Source organism: Osmia lignaria, unplaced genomic scaffold (assembly GCF_051020975.1).
Source record: "Osmia lignaria lignaria isolate PbOS001 unplaced genomic scaffold, iyOsmLign1 scaffold0054, whole genome shotgun sequence".
Lineage (NCBI taxonomy): Eukaryota > Metazoa > Arthropoda > Insecta > Hymenoptera > Megachilidae > Osmia > Osmia lignaria.
The window spans coordinates 47501-52500 of record NW_027478195.1 but is presented as its reverse complement, the minus strand read 5'-3'; positions in this window follow the sequence as shown (position 1 = coordinate 52500).

Genomic DNA, 5000 nt, shown 5'->3' with positions numbered 1-5000 from the left:
ATCTTATTGCGAAAGTCAAAATCGCACGCTCTCACGGCGATTTGCCCCCGTATACGCCTGGGCGTAAGCCCGTGCGTCGCCGACCTAGCGGCCTGCCGATCGGTATTTAGAGGGAGGCACTTTGAAAGCAACACGCCGCTGGAACTTTGAAAAATTTCGGGGCAAAGCAATACGCGGCTGGGACTTTGAAATATTTCGGAGCGCACCTAAAGTTCGTTATTTTGGCTAAACGGAGCGAAAATCTGCATTTATACCATCACGGACGTTAGTTTAATAGCGTTTAACGATGGATCCACGGTACAGAATGCAAAAATATGATTGTTAAAATTTTCGACTAATCGGTTCTAAGAGGCGAAGCAATACGCCGCTGGGACTTTGAAATATTTCGGAGCGCACCTAAAGTTCGTTATTTTGGCTAAACGGAGCGAAAATCTGCATTTATACCATCACGGACGTTAGTTTAATAGCGTTTAACGATGGATCCACGGTACAGAATGCAAAAATATGATTGTTAAAATTTTCGACTAATCGGTTCTAAGAGGCGAAGCAATACGCCGCTGGGACTTTGAAATATTTCGGAGCGCACCTAAAGTTCGTTATTTTGGCTAAACGGAGCGAAAATCTGCATTTATACCATCACGGACGCTAGTTTAATAGCGTTTAACGATCGATCCACGGTACAGAATGCAAAAATATGATTGTTAAAATTTTCGACTAATCGGTTCTAAGAGGCGAAGCAATACGCCGCTGGGACTTTGAAATATTTCGGAGCGCACCTAAAGTTCGTTATTTTGGCTAAACGGAGCGAAAATCTGCATTTATACCATCACGGACGTTAGTTTAATAGCGTTTAACGATCGATCCACGGTACAGAATGCAAAAATATGATTGTTAAAATTTTCGACTAATCGGTTCTAAGAGGCGAAGCAATACGCCGCTGGGACTTTGAAATATTTCGGAGCGCACCTAAAGTTCGTTATTTTGGCTAAACGGAGCGAAAATCTGCATTTATACCATCTCGGACGTTAGTTTAATAGCGTTTAACTATGGATCCACGGTACAGAATGCAAAAATATGATTGTTAAAATTTTCGACTAATCGGTTCTAAGAGGCGAAGCAATACGCCGCTGGGACTTTGAAATATTTCGGAGCGCACCTAAAGTTCGTTATTTTGGCTAAACGGAGCGAAAATCTGCATTTATACCATCACGGACGTTAGTTTAATAGCGTTTAACGATCGATCCACGGTACAGAATGCAAAAATATGATTGTTAAAATTTTCGACTAATCGGTTCTAAGAGGCGAAGCAATACGCCGCTGGGACTTTGAAATATTTCGGAGCGCACCTAAAGTTCGTTATTTTGGCTAAACGGAGCGAAAATCTGCATTTATACCATCACGGACGTTAGTTTAATAGCGTTTAACGATCGATCCACGGTACAGAATGCAAAAATATGATTGTTAAAATTTTCGACTAATCGGTTCTAAGAGGCGAAGCAATACGCCGCTGGGACTTTGAAATATTTCGGAGCGCACCTAAAGTTCGTTATTTTGGCTAAACGGAGCGAAAATCTGCATTTATACCATCACGGACGTTAGTTTAATAGCGTTTAACGATCGATCCACGGTACAGAATGCAAAAATATGATTGTTAAAATTTTCGACTAATCGGTTCTAAGAGGCGAAGCAATACGCCGCTGGGACTTTGAAATATTTCGGAGCGCACCTAAAGTTCGTTATTTTGGCTAAACGGAGCGAAAATCTGCATTTATACCATCACGGACGTTAGTTTAATAGCGTTTAACGATCGATCCACGGTACAGAATGCAAAAATATGATTGTTAAAATTTTCGACTAATCGGTTGTAAGAGGCGAAGCAATACGCCGCTGGGACTTTGAAATATTTCGGAGCGCACCTAAAGTTCGTTATTTTGGCTAAACGGAGCGAAAATCTGCATTTATACCATCACGGACGTTAGTTTAATAGCGTTTAACGATGGATCCACGGTACAGAATGCAAAAATATGATTGTTAAAATTTTCGACTAATCGGTTCTAAGAGGCGAAGCAATACGCCGCTGGGACTTTGAAATATTTCGGAGCGCACCTAAAGTTCGTTATTTTGGCTAAACGGAGCGAAAATCTGCATTTATACCATCACGGACGCTAGTTTAATAGCGTTTAACGATCGATCCACGGTACAGAATGCAAAAATATGATTGTTAAAATTTTCGACTAATCGGTTCTAAGAGGCGAAGCAATACGCCGCTGGGACTTTGAAATATTTCGGAGCGCACCTAAAGTTCGTTATTTTGGCTAAACGGAGCGAAAATCTGCATTTATACCATCACGGACGTTAGTTTAATAGCGTTTAACGATGGATCCACGGTACAGAATGCAAAAATATGATTGTTAAAATTTTCGACTAATCGGTTCTAAGAGGCGAAGCAATACGCCGCTGGGACTTTGAAATATTTCGGAGCGCACCTAAAGTTCGTTATTTTGGCTAAACGGAGCGAAAATCTGCATTTATACCATCACGGACGCTAGTTTAATAGCGTTTAACGATCGATCCACGGTACAGAATGCAAAAATATGATTGTTAAAATTTTCGACTAATCGGTTCTAAGAGGCGAAGCAATACGCCGCTGGGACTTTGAAATATTTCGGAGCGCACCTAAAGTTCGTTATTTTGGCTAAACGGAGCGAAAATCTGCATTTATACCATCACGGACGTTAGTTTAATAGCGTTTAACGATCGATCCACGGTACAGAATGCAAAAATATGATTGTTAAAATTTTCGACTAATCGGTTCTAAGAGGCGAAGCAATACGCCGCTGGGACTTTGAAATATTTCGGAGCGCACCTAAAGTTCGTTATTTTGGCTAAACGGAGCGAAAATCTGCATTTATACCATCACGGACGTTAGTTTAATAGCGTTTAACGATGGATCCACGGTACAGAATGCAAAAATATGATTGTTAAAATTTTCGACTAATCGGTTCTAAGAGGCGAAGCAATACGCCGCTGGGACTTTGAAATATTTCGGAGCGCACCTAAAGTTCGTTATTTTGGCTAAACGGAGCGAAAATCTGCATTTATACCATCACGGACGCTAGTTTAATAGCGTTTAACGATCGATCCACGGTACAGAATGCAAAAATATGATTGTTAAAATTTTCGACTAATCGGTTCTAAGAGGCGAAGCAATACGCCGCTGGGACTTTGAAATATTTCGGAGCGCACCTATAGTTCGTTATTTTGGCTAAACGGAGCGAAAATCTGCATTTATACCATCACGGACGTTAGTTTAATAGCGTTTAACGATGGATCCACGGTACAGAATGCAAAAATATGATTGTTAAAATTTTCGACTAATCGGTTCTAAGAGGCGAAGCAATACGCCGCTGGGACTTTGAAATATTTCGGAGCGCACCTAAAGTTCGTTATTTTGGCTAAACGGAGCGAAAATCTGCATTTATACCATCACGGACGCTAGTTTAATAGCGTTTAACGATCGATCCACGGTACAGAATGCAAAAATATGATTGTTAAAATTTTCGACTAATCGGTTCTAAGAGGCGAAGCAATACGCCGCTGGGACTTTGAAATATTTCGGAGCGCACCTATAGTTCGTTATTTTGGCTAAACGGAGCGAAAATCTGCATTTATACCATCACGGACGTTAGTTTAATAGCGTTTAACGATGGATCCACGGTACAGAATGCAAAAATATGATTGTTAAAATTTTCGACTTATCGGTTCTGGATCACTGAAAAATCAAAAAAAATTATTAATTTTGATTAATTAAATTACATATGTAGTTTTATATTGTTATAGTCTCGTATTTGTTAATGTTTTGTCGTAAGAAAATGCAAAAATATCGTTTTAATGTTTTCGTCTCATCGGTTCTGGATCGCTGAAAAATCAAAAAAAAATATTAATTTTGATTAATTAAATTACAAATGGAGTTTTATATTGCTATAGTCGCTTATTTGTTAATGTTTTACCGTAAGAAAATGCAAAAATATCGTTTTAATATTTTCATCTCATCGGTTCTGGGCGGTTTTAAAATTTTTTAAAATATTAATTAAACCCATGATTTACATGAGAATGTGAATTTATTATGTCCTGCATGTTAATTTATTAATTTTCATGTATAGAACGTTATAAAATGAAAGGATATGTTCGACGATATTTTCAGTCTAAGTTTTACCGTGCCGGCGGGATGGTACGCTCTCACGGCGGTTTGCACAGGCATACGCCTGGGCGTAAGCCCATGCGTCGCCGACCTAGCGGCCGGCCGTTCGGTATTTATAGGAAGGCACTTTCGGTTCGCTCGGACCGGTCGGGAGTAGCGTCGAGCGTGTGGCTCTTTTATGACTTCGGTTGAAAAGCAGTCTACCGCTCCTCGAGAATATACTTTCTCGACTATTCTCGTTCCGGTTTTCCGTTGCGGATTATTATTAATCTCCACACAGCATTACCACGGGTCGGTGTCTAAGACCGAATGGCCCATATGTGGTGAGCCTTGTAATATAAGGCTGGTGACCTGTATGCACTTATAAATGTTGCATACTTGTACAAACTGAGCATCAACTGTCTGTAACCAAAATTTGTTAAAACTGAAAAAGTTATAAGATTGTATAAAATTTTTGAACCAAGAAAGTAGTGTTAGACGAAAATTCGTTCTATCACTTTTAGAAGGGAGACTGTTTGGAAATATTTAAAGTATAAAATACACAAAAGTCCACTGAATTATGAACAAAATTACGTCCCTGAATTTAAGAAAAGTCAAGAGGTGTCAGAAATAAAATCCTCTCTGATACGTTCAGAGAGGAAAATAAGTATGGAGAGAGGAGTAAAAATGAAAGAAGTTTTAAGGCTGGGGAAACTTCTAAAGGAGAGAGATTCCAACATATCTAATATGTACATTTAAAGCAAGTCCAAGGAACTCTCTCCGTTAATGTTTGAAAAGGTGTGTGCAGATGGAGGAGAAA